Source organism: Tiliqua scincoides, chromosome 3 (assembly GCF_035046505.1).
Source record: "Tiliqua scincoides isolate rTilSci1 chromosome 3, rTilSci1.hap2, whole genome shotgun sequence".
Classification (NCBI taxonomy): Eukaryota; Metazoa; Chordata; class Lepidosauria; order Squamata; family Scincidae; genus Tiliqua; species Tiliqua scincoides.
The window spans coordinates 162,559,077-162,582,322 of NC_089823.1; positions in this window are offsets into that span (position 1 = coordinate 162,559,077).

The following is a 23,246-nucleotide window of genomic DNA, read 5'->3' on the forward strand; positions in this document are numbered from 1 at the left end:
TTAAATCCCCTTATCCCTCCATAAGACTCCCAATCAGCAATTCTTCAGACCTCTGCCAGACCTTTGGCTGGCTCAAATCTGAAGAGAAAAAAGGAGCAAGAAGGCTGCAAAGGAGAAGGATGATATCCAGTGTGTGCCATCACCACAAGATCCATCTCCTCCTTCAGACTCCCCACCCCTGTTCCTCCACCCCCACCCAGTTTCACCCCTATTTTACCTGATTCAGCAGGTCCAGGGAGATCTGCCAATGGCCTGGGAGTGCTGCACTTCTTGCAGAAGCACCCCCAAAATGGCCACCAACAGAGCTCTGCTTGTTCTGGCAGCAGGCATTTTACCACAGCAGAATTCTGGATAGAATTGGGCTGTAACTATTCTTCCCACAGCAATGCCACACAATTTCATTAAATCTACACTGCTTGGGTTTTTTTTTTTTAAAGAAGCAAGCAGTAATACAGCAAGATAATCCCACTCAAATTAATTACGTGTGTACTAGATATTACACTATTATCACTGAAGTGGGATTATTCCTCCAGATAAACCTTAAACCAGAATTAATCCAAGCGCCTTACGTACCTGAGTTGAGTCATAATAAGTTATTAAAAAGAGCAAAACCTCCACAGCACAGCAACATTTCATGCAGGGATTCCCAGTGGATTATCAGTTTCTACAGCTGAGCACTACTGCATGGGAGAGGGAGAATTTAACCAAATGGAATCTTGAGACAGTGGAGGCATAGTTCTGCAACATTCAAGTACACACCTGTTGAGCAGGTAGTTGTGCCCCAAGCAGGCCAAGACAGAAGTCCACCCTAGGCATTGCCACCTATTCAGAAGTCACACACCTGCATAGTGCTGAAGTAACAATCCCTATCTTGTAAGAACATTGGGTGCTCCTTCCCATTCAGTAGCACTCATCAGCAGAAGCTGACAGTCCACTAGCAAACTGCCACTGTGAAAGGAGAGATCAGAATCTTGGCCCCAATGCACATGCACATAGTGTTCCTACCACTAAAGCCTGGTCTCTATGCAGCAGAAGTGGACCATACCAGTTCAGACTGAGGGGCAGGGGGGTGTTCCATTCTTTTTATGTTTCCCAGGAGAAAAGATTCCTGCTACCATATCAGCACAAAGATTCTTTTAGTTCAGCTCTTTCCTGGCCATACAAGCTTTCAACATGCATTAACGTGGATTTTTTGTTGTTGTTTAATTAGGAGTGCTTTCAAACTGCAGTCTGAAGTAGAACAGTCTAGCATAGCATCTCAGTTGCTTTCACTGGCAATAAGATAAAAAGAAATTTTGTTCAAGAAAGAATACTGGAAACTACCCTGTGTTTGGCAATAAAGATTGTGAATGACCTACTTTGGAAGGATTTTCCGGGTTTTTCAAAACAAAACATTGTGCTACACCAACCTTAATGCCTTTTCATAATCAGTCCATTATACCCTCAAGCACACATGCAAAATGAAATTGAATTACACTGCAAGTGAAAGTAAAGTTTTTCTTGTTATAACAAGTGGTCCACATCCAAAGCAAAATACAGCAAAAACAAAAACTAATGAAAAGTATAATCTCACACAAATTAATCAGCCATCACAACAAATTAATCAGCCAAACACAAAACTTTGTGTTTTACGATCAAAATCTTAATACAACATCTATTCACAATGGTTGCTGCAATTCTGCAGTTACCTATTAATAAAATACCACTATATACAAGGATATAGTTATAGCTGAGAAATTGTGCAACATATATATATATAAACATTAATTGAATACCAATAATATTTATACAAAAGTCGTGACTAAGCACATGCCTCAGAACTTTGTTAATTTTTTTTCTCCAGAACAAGTAAGATGTCAAACAAATCGTGAAGGAAAAGAAACAAAAAACCTTGATGGTTTACAAGTGAAAGAGGTTAGCTTCTGGGCACATGTACTGTCCCAGCCTACATGCAGTCTGCCCACACTGCCCTGCTGAAGTCATTGCATCACTTGATACAACTGCAGCTCACATCGGGCAAACACTCCCTTCCCTGTTGTGTGATCCAATATAGCACAGTGCAGGAAGGTTAAAAAAATAGGATTGTCAAAAACTTACAATCTCACTGACTTTTAAAGATAGCCAAATGCCACTTTGACATATCAACACACAGCAGCACTAGGCAATTTTGCTTCTGGTACACCCATTAATTGCAGTTAAGTTAGGAGAGCAAGGTGTGGAGAGATTACAAGGAAGGAGGACAGAATCTTGTGGCTCATTCCCAGTCTCTTATGTACACACCAGCAGACAGAAATAAAAAAAATATAGGCAAAAAAAGGTTACTTGTGTAAAATATATTTATCTATACTTCTAATATCAAATTTTCAGGCTAGGAAAACTTTCCATTTTTGTCATCTTACTGTTATTGAAAACATTAAATTACTTAAAGAAATACAGGCCACTGTCTAGACAAAGTTCTCAATTGGATGTACATATGCTCAATTTTCTCAAACTGCAATCAAATAAGCAAAACATTAGCTCAGTGGTTCTCGAACTTTTCCGGTTGGCGCCTCCCCTGATCCTTGTAGCCATTGGCCACTGCTCCCCATTACACCTCCCCTCAGTTACCCCCAAAATGGGGATGAAGGTGCTATAATTATACACTAGAAACAAAAGAAAGCTGCCAGCACTCTGAGGCTGCAATCCTAACCACACTTACCTGAGAGTAAGCCCCATTGAACAAAATAGGACTTACTTCTGAGTAGACCTGGTTAGGATTGTGCCCTGAGTTTGTTAACAGCACACCTGGAGAGTTTTGGAAAGGGAGGGGGGAAGTGATGAATTTGCAGGAGGGGAAGACTTTGTTTTGTGTGTATCTGCTAATTGCAAACTGACGCAAACTGAGACCTAGAGACTGTTTAGCTGGAATCCTAACCCCACTATCCTGGGAGTAAGTCCCATTGAACACAATAGGGCTTACTTCTGCATAGACCTAGCTAGGATTGTGCCTTTTGTCTTACAGTAGCAGGCAACAGAGTACCCCGCCCCCCAAAGGAGGCAGGAGGAAAAAGGGATGGCTGAAAAGGAATGGGGATTTTTTATTTTTAATCAATTTTTGGAGACAAAGTCATAAAGAGTGGCTTTTATTCTTTTTTGAAGGAGGAAGAACAAGAGAAAGGTGAGGATCCTGGGTTAAGCTGACACAGACCCCAAGCCTATGTAGGTCTACTCAGAAGTAAGCCCCATTTGAGTCAATGGGGCTTACTCCCAGGAAAGTGTGGAAAGAATTGCAGCCACACCCAGCAGGACTACAACTCATCCCAAAGTAGATGGGAGCTGCTCTCACTCACACACCCAACATGCAGATGCCACCCCTGTTCCCCCCAGGCAAGATGGAGGGATGCAGGCTGGGGCATTTGGGCACCCTCCCCCCCACTAGGAGCAGGCTGGTTCCTTCTTTCCTTCCTGTGCAGCCTTGACCAATCCCAGGATGCCCAGGGTGAGGGGCACACTGGGAAATGTAGTCCTTGGAACAAGGTTGCACATGGAAAGAGATCCATGATGAGATGTGGCACCTCTGCCTGCCTGCCCAGCAAGCCTTCTCTCCCACCACCCCCCAGGATGTTTAACAGCCCTCCCAGCCTCACGCTGCCCCACCCACCTTGATCACAGCTGCAGAAAGGCAGCAAGTCAGCAGGTAACAAGTGCAGCTGAGCAGAGTAGAGCAGCCTCTCCCTGAGATGCCTGTCAACACCCCTAGAGCTTAGCCACGCCTCCCTAGTGAGGCGAGACGTGCAGATTGAATACCCCAGCATTAGCTGTTATGGACAAATGCCTTCTGGTGACATTCACCGCAGACACTCGCTCATAAGCCAATCCCACAGATAAGTTGAGGGCAGGTTTTGAGCCAACAATCATGGAATTTTCTATGACCCTCAGATAAGTCGGGGGTTAAACTTAGGGGGGTGTCTGACTATAGTTTTGTCTGATTTCACTCGTGGCCAGTTCCTGAAAAATAACCCACCACTAACTGTTACCTAAGAACTGTAGTCTCTAATTTATTAAAAACATAGTAAAAGATCATGATACATTTTTATTCTTTTTAAATTCTGGTCTTCATCATCTTTTTGTAAGCACTATCAGAGTAAGTGCACTGTAAACTACATACCAGTTAAACAGTGGTTCCCAACCTGGTATTCATGTACTCCCAGGGACACTCAACAGGACCTTTAGGGGTACTTGAAAAAGAATGGAATAATGGCAGAAAAGGGCAGGTCATGCTCCAGAATGCCTTGCAAGACAGGAATGCCTTGCAAGGACCAGCAAGGCAGGAAGGGAGGTAGCTAGTTGGCTGTGAAAGCCCCACCAATAGCTAGTTTTTGGTCATCAATTCATCTATGAACCAGCGATTGAAAACCAGCACAGTAAAAAAGCTGAAACAGCTGGAAAGTGATCAATCACCCAGAATTTCTCAGCACAGTTCTGGTGCAAAACAGTGCAAAGGCAGAGTCTTCTGTTCTTCAAACAGATAAAACAGATAAAAACAGAAAACACTGTGATGAATACATGAAGTCTGGGCTTTCATATAGAGGAGATGAGGGCTTGTATTATTAATTACAAACATTTTGCTAATATGAAGGGTACAATTTATGGAAATGGGCTGCCAAGGGATATGCAAGTGAAAAAGGTTGCGAACCACTAAAGGAAATCCATGAATCAAATCCACCTTTAAGGTGTCTAGTGTGTTAAGCCAGAAGCTCTACATATGACGGAAGGCGGGTCCCATCCTGGTGTTTCCAAAAACAGACCTGCTTTGCAAGCATTTGCCAAGCAGAACCAGAACTAGGCTGCAGCAGAAGGAAGGAAATTAAAAGGTGAACTTCGGCTGGAATTTCCCAGTTGCCGTAGAAATGATCTCTGCCCTACCTGCCTGGTGCCTGCCTGCTGCTTGAGAAACTTGGGCCTGTCTGCCCTTGAGAAATGAAACTTTTCAGAGTTGAAAGGCTCTGCCCTCTGACTGACCCAGAGAGAAGGCAAAGTGATAATTTGAACTTGCTTACTTGTCAAAAATTTCAGGTACTACAGGCCAGTATCTATGGTATATGGGTTTGACCTCTTTGTTGAGCAAAACAAGAATATATAGGCATCCTTCAGTCTTGGAAGACTATGGTGTCACGCTCTGAATGGTGGTTCTGGAACAGAGTGTCCTCCAGTGCGCGAAGCCTGGGTAAAGCAGGTATGGAGGATAGGCTGTTACCCATGCAGCAAATCCCCCCTCTCCACGTCGCTGAAATGCTCCAATGGAAAGGCAGAGGCCAATACGGTTGGTTCCAGCGGCATCGCAGGAGTTGCCAGAACGTGACTGTGTTCAGCCATGAACTGCCTCAGGGACTCCAGCTCCGGATTTTGCCTCAAGGTTGACTCCTGAAACCTTTTCCATAACTGGATGTAGCCACAAGGCAGTGGAGGTTTGGGATCAGAGTTTTCCTTCTCTCAGATGAGCTGCCTTCCCAGGCTGACTAGTCCCATCTACCCGGTGGCTGTTTAGTCGCCCCTTACGACAAGTACAGCCAAACTGAAGGCCTATTCTTATAAAATGGGCCAACACTAATGTCAAAAGCTAGCAGTACTGTATACCTTTATTAAGACTGAAACCCTATACACATTTACCCAAGAATAAGTCCCACTGAATTCAGTAGTACTTCCTTCAGAGTAGACGTGCATAGGGCTGTGCTCTGATTTCAGATATTTACAAAACAGTAATCACTCATGAATGTTCCAGGAACAATTGAATACAATCTTACTTGCATGTAATTATCTGCTCTCAAGCACTATTTACTTAATGGTTTTACAATAGCAAGTTGCCAAACAGGACATTTTTCATTTTAGAATAAGAAAAAAAATCTGCTATGAGAACCACAAGATAAAAGGACAGTGAAACTGAAGCAGTCCTCATCACCAAATAAAGGGGCTAACTGTCAAAACCACAAGGTTTATACAAGTTACACAAACATTTGTTTTCCATACTCAAGAACTCTTAAAACAAATGAGGCTGAAACTCTATCCTGTACACACTTTCCTGACAGTAAGCCCAATTGAACATAATGGGAATTACTTCTGAGCATACATAGGCTTATGCTGTTGGTCATTAACACTCTCACTACCCTTACATACTTATAATGGAGTTATTCTAAACTTTTGCATATGCCTTAAGTGGGGGTACTAATTATTGCAAGTACCGGTTGAGACTAACTATTCAGTGGATAACAAAAAACTGCACTATAGCAAATCAATTTAAAAAACAAAGTTTCTTTGCTCCAGTGATTGAAAAACAGCCTTGCTGACCTTCTGACTCTAAGATAAGAGTCATTAAGAAGACAATCCATCAGCACTTCACTCAACCCCTCCCTTCACCAATGCAAAATGATTACCTTTCTTTCTCATGCTGGGGAAAGGGAGGGGTCCACAGGGGAGAGAAGGATTGATGGATTGTCGCCAGCTTGCCCCCCCTCTCATTAAGGAGGCTATTGTTAAAGGACTGTTCAGTTTTTTAAACTTATTTTAAAGGGGTGCATTTTTCCCCTTCTCCAGGGATCAGCATATTCCTTCTCATTTGCAGGGGCCATTCGTGTTGAGTCAAATCCATGTATAAATAGGCTGGACCTGTATGAATCAGAGGGTAGGGATTAACTCAAAAGTACAAGAAACCTTGTGCGACATGATGCCAACCATTTTAATCATCATGTTTATACATGTGGGGCCTACAAAAAATGCTAAATCTTCCCAACTCTATGCCATCCTTTATTTATAAAATTTATATCCTGTCTTTGCTTTCCCATGCCGAAGCAAATGCCCAAGGCAGCTTACAAAAATTCATAACAAATGTACAATGTAGCAGAACAATAAGAGAAAAAAACATCAAAATAAAGCATTAAAACATTAATTTTAAACATTCTCATCCAGGATAAGAGTTCGATTCCCTTTTCCTTCCCTTTTCCCATTAGCTTTTCTATTTTCCTGTCTGTTGCCACCTCCAACAGATGGCTCCTTCAAATCAATGAACATGATCAGTATGTATCAGGCTTGTGGGAAGGCTACTTTGCTGTTTTCATTTATAAATCCCTCAAGTACCTAGCAATCAATTCCTTGTCTTGGGGTGGCCCCCTTTTGCATACAAACTGATAGACCCTAAACCTTCTAACTATAATATTAGTATATTACGGAACAGCAATTTGCAACAAAATGCTGCATTTTATCAACTTTTAATGCTTACTGCTGTCTGTTTTAGGCCAAAGCAGACCTGTTTTCATGCCCATGTTCCCCCCCCCCAAGTGCAGCCTCAACATTCCATGGTTCCCCGACACCACTTAACATGCTCAATCAGTCTGCACTTTTTTTTTGGAGGGGGGGGGGAGATTATATTTGTAATGGAAAGATACTGCATTGCATTTCTGCATACTAGGGAGGCTCCTGAGTACATGGAACCCACTACCTTACCTGTGGGTGACCCTGTTTCATTTACAAACTGAAAGTACTGAACCACCCAAGTCTGCCATTAGTAGAATATTATATTAGGTATGATGTGAGGTTGCCACACTTCCTCCAAAGCATTCAGGTAGTATAGGAGGAATTATTTCATTCTTGAAACAATGCTAGGAGGCAATTTAGGCTAAAGCAGTGATTTTCAACCTTTTTCATCTCAAGGCACACTGACAAGGCACTAAAATTGTCCAAAACCTGATGTGTGCCTTGACAATTGACAAGGCACACCATATTGCCAGTGTGGGGGCTTACATCCCCCATTGGCCCTACTAATAAATGATCTTCCCCCAAATTCCTGAGGCATACCTGTGGACCACTAAGGGCACACCAAAATGCCTCTGCAAAGTGGTTGAAAATGGCTAGGCTAAAGAATAAGGTCCTGTCCCCAAGACACCCAGTCATCTGCATGACCAAATGAGAATCTTAACCTGAGATCTGCAGAGCTTCATATTTCAACATTGTATTCATTACACCACACAGGGTCTTTAGTTTTCTTCATTATACCTGAAGACAAACCTTTATATGAAGTTTCTCTCCTCTGAGACCAAGAAGACTCTATACCAGTGGTTCCCAAACTTTTTAGCACTGGGACCCACTTTTTTAAAGGACTCTCTATCGGGACCTACCTAGGTATACAGACATTAAAAAAGGAAGTCTATAAAGAAATTTTATTTATTTATTTATAAGTACTAATAACCAGAAAAAAAAGACCCTCAAACATTTATCTCGCTATATTTACATATGCTTGCAAACTGCAGGGTAAGTAGCAGCTACACGCAGTGGTTCTCAAACGTTTAGCACTGGGACCTACTTTTCAGAATGAGAATGTGTCAGGACCCACCAGAACTGATGTTATTAACCTGGAAGTGATGTCATGACTGGAAGTGACATCATCAAGCAGGAACATTTCAAACAATCCAAGGCAATCCAACCCACACTTACCCAGGAGTAAGTCCCATTTACTATCAATGTTAAAAGCATATACATAGTAGCCTGTTAAAAGTACAGATCTGTAATATTTCCCCAAATGCAGTCACATACCCTGCTAGCATCAAATCTAATCTATTAAAAATAAAGCATTGAGATGAATTAGGACCCACCTGAAATTGGCTCAAGACCCACCTACTGGATCCAGACCCACAGTTTGAGAAACACTGAGCTACAGTATCTGATTTTTGAATAGCCTCAAGGCTCGAGGCAATTAGTTATTGATCTTTTCATCATCCACCAAAAAATCAGGTCACAACCCACCAGTGGGTCCTAACCCACAGTTTGGGAACCACTGCTCTATATAGTAGTGCACTTTCAACCAGAACCCCTCCTAAATGCCACTGTGAGGAAATCTATGGAAGATTTCAATCTGCAAGCCAGACAGCCCAGTTTGCATTTCAAAGAAGTAGACTTTCAACAACAGAAGCAGAGTTGCCACCTGTTTCAAAGGAGGGCTCCTATCCCTTAACATGGTATGCAGACATTCAACAGGTGCAGCTTTTCATCTCACTCCAACTCCGTGCATGTGAAAGCTGCTAGGGTTGCCAACTGACTGCTAGGGTTGCCAACTCCATGCCTGGGAAAGCTGCTAGGGTTGCCAACTCCATGCCTGGGAAAGCTGCTAGGGTTGCCAACTGACTGCTAGGGTTGCCAACTCCATGCCTGGGAAAGCTGCTAGGTTTGCCAACTGACTGCTAGGGTTGCCAACTTAAAGGCAGTTTGATATCCACAGCAATCAGAAGCCAAGAGCTATTCAAGGCACCAGAGCAAACGCCTGCAAAGAAAGAAAGGAGTGCAGGCAGACCTCGAAGGAGGCAGCTAAGAGCCCAACCCTTTGCATGTCTACTTGGAAGCAAGTCCCATTGCAGTGAGTGGGGCTTCCTCCCAGGTAAGTGTGGGTAGGGTTGCAGTCCAGGGCAAGGGGAAGACGGCGGTGCGGTGTGCGCGAGGAGCGCCCTCTTCTTGCCGCCTTCAACCCTCCAGGCTGCAGAGGGAGGGAGGGAAGGAGGGAGGGAGTGGGTTGGCCGCCTGGCTGGAAGCCGCCACCGCAGCCCTCGTTCATAAGCCGAGCCCAAGAAGCGGGAAAGCGTCTCACCCTCACCAAGACCTTTGCTTCGTCTTCTCTTCTCGGCACCGCCCTGCCTGTCCTGTCCCTCCCCCGCTCGGGAAGGCAGCGCCTGTGTTGCCCAAGGAACGACCACGCGTCAAGCATTCCCCAGCCTCTCCCCCGCCATGGGAATGAATGGCTTGAGAGGGGCAAGGAGCGCCCTCCGCTTCCTTCTGCTCTGCCGGAGAGGAGAGGAGAGGAGCCCGCCCCGCTGACCCGCCTGCACGGGCCGAGGAGGAGGTGATGGGGACTGGCCAGGCTCGCAACGCCCAGCTGGGCGGGAAGCTGCTCAGGAGCGCGTGTGAGGAGAGTGCATGTGGCTCAGGCCCTTTCCCAGCGCCAGCAGGTGAAATCCTCGCTGGGGCTGCAATCCTGTGCCTAGGGGTAAGCCCCACTGAACACAATGGGACTTCCATCTGAGTAGGCATGCATACTCTTACAGCCCAAGCCTATGCCTGTCTACTCAGAAGTCAGTCCCACTAGAGTCAATCGAGCTTACTCCCAGGAAAGTGTGGAGAGGATTGCAGCCTCAAAGCCCAATCCTATGCCCTTAGCATTGCAGCCTAAGGGCCCAATCCTATCCAATTTTCCAGTGCCAGTGCAGCTGTGCCAATGGGGTGTGCACTGCATCCTGTGGTGGGGAGGCAGCCACAGAAGCTGATGTTCCTCAACGTAAGGGAACATCTGATAACTGGCAGTAAAGAAGGCCAATTCTTGGGATTATTAGAAAAGGTATTGAGAACAAAACGGCTAATATTATAATGCCGTTGTATAAATTGATGGTAAGGCCACACCTGGAGTATTGTGCCCAGTTCTGGTCACCAAATCTCAAAAAGGACGTAGTGGAAATGGAAAAGGTGCAAAAGAGAGTGACTAGGGGCCCAATCCTATCCTAAAGTGTGGAGAGGATTGCAGCCTAAAAGCCCAATCCTATGCCCTTAGCATTGCAGCCTAAGGGCCCAATCCTATCCAATTTTCCACTGCCAGTGCAGCCATGCCAATGGGAAGTGCATTGCATCCTGTTGTGGGGAGGCAGTCACAGAAGCCTCCTCAAGGTTTGGAAGCATTTGTCCTCTTACCTTGGGGCTGCACTGTGGCTAGAAAGTTGGATAGGATTGGGCCCTAAAATGATTACTGGGCTGAGGCACCTTCCTTATGAGGAAAGGCTGCAATGTTTGGGCCTCTTCAGTCTAAAAAAGAGGTACTTGAGGGGGGGCATGATTGCATATTTCCCTCCACACAGGATAGTTCTGTTAGGAGTGGGGGAGAGGCACAATTCTTGGAAACTAGAAGCAAGTACACAGTCTAGTCCCACCATTTTTAAAAAAATACTTTACATGTGAAGTGGCAGATAAAATAAAGATGGGAAAAAAATAAACAGGAAAAAGAGCAAGAAGGTAACACCTATCTGGGTCCTTCAAGTAAGCAAATACAAGAACAAAAGAAAGATCAACATCTGTTTTCTATGCCAAAACCTTCTGTCCAAACATCAAATAGCCTCTTTGCTGTGACACATGTTGGGTGAATATCGCAATGACTTATGAAGGAAAATTATTCATCAAAGAATCTGTCTTCTTTTTTTTTTTTACTATTCTTTGAGAAACACTAAACTGAATTGTCTATTTGTCCATTAATGTGAGTTTCCACAGTCTCTGATCTGTCTCTGTTGAAAACTTGGCATGATAGACACTTTCCACAACAGAGAAATCTACATTTTGGCTATTGTAAAACACTGATGGATAAAGTCCATATAATGGGTTGATTATAAAAATCCTACAACCCAATCCTATGCCTGACTACTCAGAAGTAAGTCCCATTATATTCAGTGGGGCTCACTCCCAGGAAAGTGTGTTTAGGATTGCAGTCTTAGAGTTGAAGTTTAGCTCAGAATCATAGATAGATTAATCTATTTAATATACTTACCTCAGGAGAAAAAGACCAAAGGGATACCAAGTACAAGGTGATCAGATGTCATAACCACAAAAGAGGACCAGGCACCCCAAAATGCAGGACATTCAGGAAAAATGTAGGACATGACAAAAAGAAAGCTAAAAACACTCACAGATGGCTTTCTTGTGGTTAATTTAAACATTATATTATTATTACATTTAAAACTGTATTACATATAATTTATTAATCACAAGAAGGCTCTGTGCTGCCTTTTCTCAGGGAGAAGGGGGACATTTAAGTTATTTTCCAGGACATGAGGCTAAAAAAAGAGGACATGTCCTGGAAAAAGAGGATGTCTGTTCACATTGACCAAGTAGAACCAAGGGTTAAAAACCAGTTGGAGGATCTAACTGAAGACTGCAAAGTCCAGGTCCAAGAGCAGCCTCTTTCAAATAGGGAACGCACCCAGAATGCTCCACAGGAGGTGAACTATACATGCTATACAAGGAGCGTTGTGAGAGGAGAGTTCTGGTGTTGGTGTCTTCACTTTCAGAACCTTGGCAGAAGAACCACCTCTACGTCCAGGGCTGGCTTTAGGGTAATGTGGTCTACGTTGTATCACAAGAAACCGGTTTTTTCCTGCATTTTCATCTTTTGAACTTTAAAAAACTCATTTAAATGTTTCTACTTCCCTCTGCTTAAGCTCATCCTCTCCACATGCCAGGTGATTGGCTTGCTCAAGCCAGCAAGCATAGAATAGGTAGAGAAGCAATGGGGGGGGGGCAGTAGGATTGATTATTTAGAGATGTATGCCCTTTAGCACCTAAAAGGGCCCCTAAGCTCAAACAACAAAATACATACATTAAAAAACCTAGTTAATAAAACTATTACAATTTAATAATTAAAACAGGACAATGAGCATCTAGGAAATATAAACCAACTCAGCAGGGGTACATTTAGCATAACTGAAATACCTGGTGAGAAACAGGAAAAGATCTTCACCAGGTGCCAGACGATAAACTATCTGTGCATCCAAAGGCAAGCATTTCCACCACCTGGGGTTGCATTTAAACAGGCCATTTCTCACATTACCTCCCCCCACATCAGATTTCTGATGGTGAGTAAATGCCAAGCAGAACAATGGGCAGATTTGTATGGGAAGAGAGTTTCCTGAGGTAATCTGGTCCCAAGCTACTTAGGGCTTTAAAGATCAAAACCAACACCCAAAATCGAGCCTGCAAATGAACTGGTAGCCCATAGAGATCATGCAGAGTGAGAAGCATATACCCCATTCAGAACCCATTCTGCTGCATTCTGGGCCAGTGGAAACTTCTGAACACTTTTCAGAAGTGTAGCCCCATGTAGAGCATGTTACAGTAGTCTAATTTCAGTGTAATTAGATCATGTGCAACACTGACCCAATCTAGAAAGGGATTGTAACTGGCACAACAGCTAAAAAACTATGTGAAGCGCTCCTGGCCTCAACAGCTATCTGAGCATCCAGGAGCACCCTCAAACTGTTAACCTGGTCTCTGTGTGGAAGTGCTACCCCAGCTAGAACAGGCTGTACTCCCAACCAGAGATCAGCTCTCCAAATGGCCAGCAGCACCTTAGCAGAAGAGAAGCCTCCAAGGAATAATAAATTTCACAAAACTGGCAGACTGTTTTGCCCAATGCAGGTGTCAGTGAATGCATGTAGGAGAGGATCATTTCTGCATCTACTGATTCCTACCCCTCAGCACTTCCAATCTCCATGCACAGAGAAGAACAAGAAGCCCACATCTGCAAATGCAAATCATGTGATCTGTACACTACGCTTTGTACTAATCAAGCAAATTCACACCTACATGCCTAGGCCCTTGTGCAAATATTCTTCTCTACATGTAGAAAGTGAGCAAATTGAAGGTCTGGACCAAGCAGTTTCAATCACGAACACATCCATATTGAATGTCTCCCACTAATGTGGAGGTTAGCTTACTTTCTTCTGGTGAGAAAAGTGGTGGTTTTGCTGGTGTTATTAGGGCAGGAGAGACCTGGCCAGTCTCAAAACAATGTTGAAAAAGTACTGTGACTTCTTCCATTATTATCCTAAGACTAAAACCTGCAGGCAAACACCTTGCTCAGAATCATGTTTTTGTTTTTATTTTCTTGAGCATCCAGTTGGAGGAAGAACTCTGTGCAACTAAAAACAATTATATATTACATATTAAAACTTTGGCTTTAAACTTTATCATTTTGTTGTAGCAGAGAAATTAACTTTGAAAACTGAACAGCCTTGACATAGACAAGGAGGGACATGCTGTGCATCTCTCCTCAGTCACAGCATCACAGATATTATCCAGTAGGCATATGGAATACTTATGCAACTTCATGACCTACGCAGCATCCATCCCAAGAGGAATTAAGGCAACAAGTAAGAGAAGTATATGATTTTCTCAGGTGCAAGACATTGCCCTGTATAATGACCCCACAACAGAATTACAACTTGGAAGGAGACATCCAGGCTGCATGCAACCCCATAGAATCATAAATACGTTGTGCAAAGGCCTTCTTAAAACCTGCAATCCAAGGGCATCTGTCAATTCTCTCCCTTTTCACACCCTACTGTTATTTAGGGCTGGAGAAGGTAGCTGTAACCAAAGCAGCTGTTTCAAAGGAACTCTTCCCCTCCCCCTTAGCACAGCCACCACAGGCTGTAGGAAAAGATTAGCATCCTTGCTTTTAAGGCGTCAGGCCTGTCCCCTCCCTGCTTGTGCAGGCATTGATTCTACAGCTGCTAAAACAGTGGTTCCCAAACTGTAGGGTCAGGACCTGATTTTTGGTAGGTCAACAAAGGGTGAGGGAAAGATCAGATACTGTAGCTACTAGCTACCCTGCAAGGAGCTGAGCTCTTGCAATTTGCAAACATGTCTAAATATAAGGAGCTAAATGTTTGAGTGTCTTTTTTCTGGTTGTTATTACTTATAAATAAAATATTTCTTTCTAGATTTCCTTTTTTAAAGTCTGGTAAACCTAGGAGGGTCCCAATAAAATGTCTTTTTAAAAAGTGGGTCCAGGTGCTAAAAAGTTTGAGAACCACTGCACTAAAAGTATACTTGCCCACCCTTTCCCAGAGTGCCTGAGCCAGCCACTTCATTGTTCGTCGAGGACAATGCCTGAGCAGTCACGCATATTCATCGATTGTACTCTGAAAGAAATGGCTTGATTCTCTGTCTCTGACACAACCCTTGGGCTGCTATACTGGAGGTGGGGGGGGGAGAGATAAAAACATTCCCTTCCTTAGTTTTGGGGTCCTCAATGGGTAGCCTTTTCGATGGATCAAGCTACTCAAAGCAGATCCACTGCTCCCAGTTATTACACCTTGTAGGCAAAAAGGGAGGCGGTGTTTCCATCTTTTCCAAGCTCCGCCCCTGCAAGTTAGTAGTAAGGGGGTTAAGAGCGAGTGTACATCCCTAGAGTACATCAAAGCCAAGCTGTTATGTATCTGCTTCACTCTCCGTACATATATGCACATATTCATGCTGCCTCCCCTCCCAAGGCTGCAGTCCCCCCTATTTGGGATTCACACAGTGGGATTTTCTGTGGGAAACATACTGAAACTTCCACCTGCGTCGATTTGAGCTGCACATTTAGTAAGTAAGTGATCATTTCTGCCCCCCTCCCCATCTCAGGTTATTTCCACTGGCGTTAACCCGTAACTAGTTTACATTGCGGGGAATACCAGCGCCGTATATTTCCGTCCACCCATGTCTATAAAAATATACTCTTCTAAGGTTTCAAGCCCAGCTAGAAAAGAGCAGAGGGCAGATCTCTTAAAGGGCTCCACTCGGGACCTCCCTGCCACTTCCACTGGGATCTGCTCAGTAATTTTTTAGGGAGGCTACAAAGTTGACAAAGAAAATTTGTACTTGCCAAAACAGAAACATGCTCATCGCTTCCAAAGATCTACATGTAGTTTAGTTATTTTACTTTTGGGGGTTTAAAGTCGAGATCATCCCACCTGGAGAACGGGAAGGACCTGGTTAAAAAAGGCTGATTTCTCTCCAGTTGTCCTCCTCCCCTTACCTTAGCGGTGCAGAATGCTTGCTTCTCAGTGGTCATTCCCAACACCCTCGTCTCCAGGCGCCTTCACAGCTCTGCAGAGCAGGATCGGGTCTCCAGGCGCAGTCGTGTCCGTCCAACTCTCATCCACTCACCCCCAGTTCTGCATCAAAGCTGGGCGGCAGAGGGGATACTACCAATCGGCTTGGCTTGCTCCCATTCGACTGCGGAGTCCTGTAGAGTCCCTACTGCTGCTGCTGCCTCACTGCATTGGAATGTCTGAGCTAACTGTGTGCTTCCAGAGCTCAATAACTGAGCCCAGCAGCACTACAGACCTTGTGGAGCTTTTAATTCACTTCCAAGCCCTGCCAACAGTTTCACACAAGGTGCCTTTTTTACACCCTGCTTTCTCTGTCCAGTGAAAAAATGCAGGCTATCGCCGCGGGAACAATGGCTCGATTCAGGATTTTGTTCAGAAGTGCAGCACACAACCTCTGCTCTGTGCAGGGCTGCCAACCATTATCTATGGGAAGAAAGGCTGCTCACTCAAGAGCCCTTTTGGGGAGAGGGGGAATCTTGTGGACTTTCCATCTGCTTTATGGAAAAACTGCAATTTTCCCGAACTGGGCGTCTTTGCATGCAAACAGCTTCACTGAGCAAAGTCGGAGAAGAAAACGCTCTTGTAAATCTTTCTTGGAACATGAATTTCTCAAGTTGAGGAGAGGCAAAAGTTGGCCAAAGGCAGCAAGCAATTTTATTCTGGACTTTATACAAATATATAAAACACAGCAATTCTCATAATTATGGTATGTGGAGAACATATCCCACTATTGGGCTGTAAAACTTACAGTTAATTTACCACATTCCTTTCCAGTATCAAGAACAAATCATCACCAGAAAGAAGAAAAATCTGAACATTTGAAGTTCACTTTTACTGCCGTGAGTTACCCATTCACAGAAATAGATACCAAATGCACAATTCCTTGATTCAGAAACCATATTGCATCCCTCTCTATTATCATCAGAGGATAAACATTTTCTCTGAAGCCATCTCGTTTATGATTCTTGTTAGAGAAACTGTAATATCTTCCACAGATGGGATACAAATCACAGTTTAGTAGGGTTATATTAATGCAATAACAAGAACATTTACAAGCTAATATAATGTTTCAGAGAAAAAAAGATTAAATGGGTAGAATTCCTTTTTTAAAATAAGTTCAGTGGTTTTAAGTTTTGTTGATTTCATAATTCTCCCATTGCAATCAAGGGAATCTCTGATCTCCATATGGATTACTGATGTCACCATTCTGACTGACAGTCTCCTATGCCTTCTCTGAACACTTATGCATGCCTAGACTGTATAAGGAAACTTGTTGTTCACATGTCCTTTCAAAAGAACACTGCGACATTCCTTTTTTAGTTGCGCTTTATGTTTGTTAATGAGTTGTTGCTTGACTTTGAAACTGATTTTAGTCTTTTAATTGCTGATGATATTCTTTTGATCCTGACTACATAAATTTTTGCATACCACTGTGCTATTTCTAGTGGGGCTGCAGCTTTCCATTTCTGTACAATGGTCACTGGGCAGCTGTCAGCAAAATGATAGCTAGCATGCTATAAGAAAGCATTTCTTTTCTGTCTCCCCCCAAGCATCATAAGAGCATCAGAATGGGATCTCACACTCTTTGGCAACATGTGATCAGTCTTATTCAGTATGGTGTTTTGGAAATTTGAGTAACAGGGCAGTGGCACCATAGGTAGTTAAAATATTTGTCTCCCTGTGACTAGGCAAATGCTAGAACTTGATTTATTTGCTTAACTGAGGTCAAATACCAGTAAACAATAACTGTGGCTTCATTCCCACAATGGTAATTCAGCAAAACACTGCTGTCTGTAGAGCAATGATTTTCAGCCTTTTTCATCACCTGGCACACCAGCAAGGCACTAAAATGATTGAGACACACGATCAGTTTTTTGACAATTAACAAGGTACACTGTGCTGCCACATCCCCCAATGGCTCTACTAATAAATGACACTTTCCCAAAATCCCGTGGCACACTTGGGGACCATTCACGGCACACCAGCGTGCCACAGCCCAGTGAGTGAAAACAGCTGCTCTAGAGCGCTGTTCACATATTACACAAGCTGTTCACTTTGAACACAAGAACAGCCTTTTATACGTTTTGTGTGAATGAAACATGCGTTCGTTTTAAAACATGCATACACTTTTTTGTGTGACTGAGACGTGTTCATTTTAAAAGTGAGCCTCAATACCATCTTCCTCAAACAAAGTACAGATTGTGTGTACAATAGCTGAATATATACGCACAGGGTTATATACTGGTTGTTATAGATCTAGCACATAATGTGTGAATAACTGTATGTGCTTACAGATCAACATTGTGTGTAAATAGATCTTAGGTGTGCAACTTATCTTTAGCATTGGTTTTCAAATGGTGGGTCAGAATAAATGAGTGGATCGCAGCTGGGGCTAAAGTGGATTGCATTGCACTAACATGAAGGAATCAGGAAGAAAATGGGACAAAAACAGTTGTGGAGTTAGCAACTTTTGCTGCAACAGAACTCTTAAAGGACAACACGGGCTACAACTAAGCAGTGCTACCTACCATGCAATCCTATACTGTACATGTTTAGGCAGAAGTAAATCCCACTTGTTCAATGGGTTTTACTCACAGGTAAGTATATATAGGACTGCAGCCCAAATCTCTTTATCCTTCACATTGTGCACTCCACATATGTTTAGATACAGATGCATTTTCTCTTATAATAAGGAACTTGAAACTCAACTGACAGCCCAATCCTATGCATGTCTACTCAGAAGTAAGTCTTATCAGAGTCAATGGGGCTTACTCCCAGGAAAGTGTGGATAGGATTGGGCTGTGAGTTTCTTCAAGATTTTCACACTGGATGAGATGACATGCCTTGTTTTTTCCCCCAAGAGACTCTTCTTCATGTACTGAAACTCCTTTCCATTTCTGGCCATGTTAACAATGCACTATATAGTTGGATTAATTCAGATGCCATCCAAAATTATTGGTTTGTTTAAATGATTTATATGTTGTGTTTCCTTCCACATAATCAGCATGCTCAAGTTGCTAGATGAGCTTCTAGTATCATGCCTAATCTGAAGGAGGCAATGATATCTCCATATCCAATGACATATTCTAAGAATTTCAAACCCTGTTTCAAGTTCTGTCTCATAAATATTTGATCAACACTGGACAGAGAAAACACCCAATACCTTGGTCCCCATACCACTGAGGCAACTGAAAATATGTCCCTTGCAGGCAGCAGGAGAGCTGACTTTTCCCTAATTTTGTGAATTTATTTTAATTACACACCTGAGGAATTTTCAAAAAAATGAACCTATTTACTAACATGTTTTGTTCAAGCATTTTGTGTGCCTTTTTTCCTCTGGGAGCATGCTGAACTAATGTGTCATAAATGACCTGAATTAGTTAAGACAGTTGTGCTTATGTACAAGCCTATTTGTATACTGTAATTCCATTATTCACTTTACTAATCTTGTTGGACTGTATTTTAATGTTATTTTTAGGCCTGTGTTTCATGGTAAAAATGTCCAAAGAACACTTATTGATTGACAAGTTGGTCCAAATCTGTGATTCAACCTCTGTGAAAACTGTCTTCACTTTCAAGCCATTTTCTTTTTTTACTGTATCAGTTCAGTACTCGGGGGATTTTCTTCATAGGCATCCAGCATAAGGGGGAGACTTCCCTCAACTGCTGTGAGGCCATCTGTGAGCACAACAAAGGCATTGCTTCTTCTCATTTGGAGATGCAAACTCTGGGTATCTTTACTTGGAAGTAAGTACCACAAAGTTCAACAGAACTTATTTGTTGGCATCCTTCAGTCTCGCAAGACTATGGTATTGCGCTCTGAATAGTGGTTCTGGAACACAGTGTCCTCTCCAGTGCGCAAAGCTTGGGTACAGTAGATAAGGAGGATAGACTGTTACCCATGCAGCAAATCCCCCCTCTCCACGTCGCTGAAATGGTCCAATGGAAAGGCAGAGGCCAATACGGTTGGTTCCAGCAGTGTCGCAGGAGTTGCCAGAACGTGACTGTGTTCAGCCATGAACTGCCTCAGGGACTCTGACTCCGGATTTTGCCTCGAGGTTGACTTCTGAAGCCTTTTCCATAACTGGACGTAGCCACAAGGCAGTGGAGGTTTGGGATCAGAGTTTTCCTTCTCTCAGATGAGCTGCCTTCCCAGGCTGACTAGTCCCATCTACCCGGTGGCTGTTTAGTCGCCTCTTACGACAAGTACAGCCAAACAGAGCTTACCATTTAGAAAATGTGCTAGAAGCCTGATTTATTCTTAGATCAGTGGTTCCCAAAATGTTTAGTACTTGGACACACTTTTTAAAATGACACTCTGTTGGGACCCACCTAACTTTACAAGACTTACAAAAAATTTTCACTTCACCAGTCGTTCAAGCTTCTGTTTTTATTCTTTTTACTATGGTGGGGAGTGGAAGACTGCATTAAGCATTTGTTGAGCTCCAAGTTCATTGGATTGGGGCCATTCTGGTGGCCTTGCATTCCCTTTGGCCTGTCCTTCGAAGTGGACCAAGGAGTGTTTGCGAACTCATGAGTAAACATGCAAATGCTTGTTTACTCATTTGAACCCATTTGAACTCATGGGAACCCATTTCCATAGGGTTCAATTCATTTTACCTGTCAGCTATCAGCTTGTCAGTTTCGTGACCCACCAAAAATCAGGTCATGATCCACTGGTGGGTCCTAACCCACAGTTTGGAAACTTATGACTTAAATGATAGTCAAATGATAAAGTAGTTTGAAAATGAATGCAGAAAGGCAGGATTACACCCAATTTATAGGTGTGCATCTGAGTCTATCCACAAGGCACTATTTGTTAGCATCCAGGGTAAGCAAAGGGGGAGTGTCTTGTCCCACATTAGCTGGGAAGATGTGTGGTAACATTTAAATGGCAAAAACATAACCTATGAATGGCAAAAGCATAACCTATGCAGGGAAAGATTGCCAAGTGTAAGTAAAAGCACTTTAAAATACACATATGATTTTAGCCCAAATGCCTCATAGGTAGTCATAGTAGGAAAAACAGAACACAAATGTAAACTGTTGGTCCAACCCTGGCATCTGGCAAGTCTGCAAAGAACTGGGGAATGTATTCTCCAGAACATATTAAAGTTCTCACACAGGAAAGTGTTTGTCTATTAAAAATAATGTTGTTTTGAGGTAGGAATGTAAATTTACAGGTTTCAGTGTTTTTTTATTAGCCAATATAGCACCAAAACTCAGAAAGACCACTTCAGCTATGTTATCTTATTGTCAAGTGAGAACTTAGTATTTTACTTTTCTCATTAAAATGGCTGAACTAATGTAGCTTCCAAGATTTATTGAAACTAAGGGTTTATTACAACTGAGCAATAATAAAAAATGCAGGCTGTCTTTATTAAGGAAGTGCTTGATTGCCAATGCCATATCCCAGATAAAACCAAATGTGACCAGCTCTTGTTAATAAGCTAAATCTGGGGGGGGGGGGTTAACATTTTGCACAGAGGTGTACAACAAGCCCTAGTTCTGACAGACAGACAGACAGACAGAAAGCAAGCAAGCAAGCAAGCAACTGTGGGGGTGTAAAAATTTTGAGCAGACAGATGGCAGGGACTCCAATGCACCAACCAGAAATCCCAAATTCTAGTCATCCCTGGACTGCACCCCTGGACTGCACCAACCAAGCCATTGAGGTTTCACCCTTACAAAGAGAGTACAGTCCACCAAAGACACTGGCAATCTGCCTTGTCTGGCAGCAACCAATTCCAGTTCCATTAATAAAGGCATCCAAAGCCTTTACAGAACACATTTCTGTTACCCCACATTACCATATATGTCTCATACATCTTTGTGTAGAGAACTGAGATTCCAGTTCACAGGAGGTGTTTTCCAACAGAGACGTTGTTAGAAATTAAACAGCTATTTATAATGAATACAGTATATACTGAATATATCAGTGATCAAATAGTGAATAGTAAAATACATTTATTTAAATAATAGAATCACATATAGATTTCAAAGATTAAAAAAACATTTTGAAAGTGAAATATATCACTACTATTAGGTATAACATAGACAGGTATTAAATATCAGATGTAAAAAAGGAAATGTCAAAAACTGTAAGGTATCAAAATGAATAGTTTAACAGAAATTGTAATTCATCCAGTGCTAATCACTAGAGGCAGAAACCAATATGTTAAAAACATAATTTTAAAACTCACCTTTTCTACCACTCTGTTCCTGGCTACCAAAGTCAGCTGAAATGCAAACAGGCTTACTTCATTTTGAGAAGACTTAGGTTTTGGTGATTTTCCAAGGGAAAGACACAATACAGTTGGAGGTAGCTACTGAGATAACACTTCTGAGTATCCTGCAAATCCAACATGGCAATGTAGACAGCAAACCTTATTGCCAGCTAATGTTCCAAGTTTCTGATGTTGGGAGTTGACATCCAAGTGCAAACTTTTTCAAGTTTAATGGTTTTTGCATATCTGATGTGGGAAATCTGAATTCCATTACTCCAGATTACTTGGAAATCTATTAAATGACACCAGCCCCAGTACAGATCCTTAAAGGATCTCACTGTTATTTCTCTCTGCTGTGAAAACTGTCTGCTTATTCCTATTCTTTCTATACAGTTACTGACCTATAAGGACCCAAATCTACAATAACTATGTGCCTGATGATTAGGGCTGGCACACCTTACTTGTCCTGGGGACAGTCTGAAAACAGCCTCCTCAGTGGCACAGAGATTCTCCATGGGAAATAACAAAACAAACTATATGGTTATTAATTATTATTATTATTATTATTATTATTATTATTATTATTATTATTATTATTAACAGTATTTATATACCGCTTTTCAACTAAAAGTTCACAAAGCGGTTTACAGAGAAAAATCAAATAACTAAATGGCTCCCTGACCCAAAAGGGCTCACAATCTAAAAAGATGCAAAAGAATACCAGCAGACAGCCATTAGAACAGACAGTGCTGGGGTGAGGTGGGCCAGTTACTCTCCCCCTGCTAAAAAAAGGAGCACCCACTTGAAAAAGTGCCTCTTACCCAATTAGCAGGGGTTAATAAGCAGTTCTAAAAATTATGGCAAGATGGGGGTTACAGGGGAGCTGTTTTGAGTGGTATCCCCATGGTAAGAATAATATGATCAATCTTTATACACCCCCAAACTCCCATGTAAACAGTGATAGTCACTTTGATCTGAAAGTTCTGTCCTGATATGCAATTTGCTCTGGGTTTTTTGTTTTAATTCCCATAGGAAAAGAAAGTGAAGCATTTCTATATTGAACACAAAAACAGTGAGAGGTTGTTTTTAGTTTGTTTTCCAGTAGGCAGATGCTATCTTTATTTAGAGTCCAAAACATCATTATTATCATTATCATTATTATTTAAATTCAAGCTGTCTGGTTAGGTGTTTTGATGGTGTGAGTACTTTTATGGCTTAACATAAAACTTGCCAGCCAATCATGATGCAAAGAATGAAAATAATGTTTGCTATATTGAAATAGACTTGTGCAATCAAAACATGGTTAAACACCACATGTGTTATTTAATTATTAGGGAATTCAATGTATTTTACCTGTTTCATCATATTA